The sequence below is a fragment of the Pan paniscus genome, chromosome 20 (assembly GCF_029289425.2).
Source record: "Pan paniscus chromosome 20, NHGRI_mPanPan1-v2.0_pri, whole genome shotgun sequence".
Lineage (NCBI taxonomy): Eukaryota > Metazoa > Chordata > Mammalia > Primates > Hominidae > Pan > Pan paniscus.
The window spans coordinates 60,623,924-60,624,194 of record NC_073269.2 but is presented as its reverse complement, the minus strand read 5'-3'; positions in this window follow the sequence as shown (position 1 = coordinate 60,624,194).

Here is a 271-nt window from a genome sequence, read left to right as displayed (position 1 = left end):
AATAATTGTAAATTTTCATTCATCTAACCATGGGTTATTGAAATATATACAACATAAATTTGTATATATTTGGTGATTCAAAGAAATATTTATCAAGAACTGAGAGGTTAAGAAAAAAATGAATGAGTGTACAACTTAATGTTCAATCTGAATTACATACATATGGTAAAACTCTCTAGTTACATATGTTATAGGGTTTGTATATAGAAAAACAAATTCTATGTATGTATACATATATATGTTAATTTGTGTATATATTTACCTATTATGT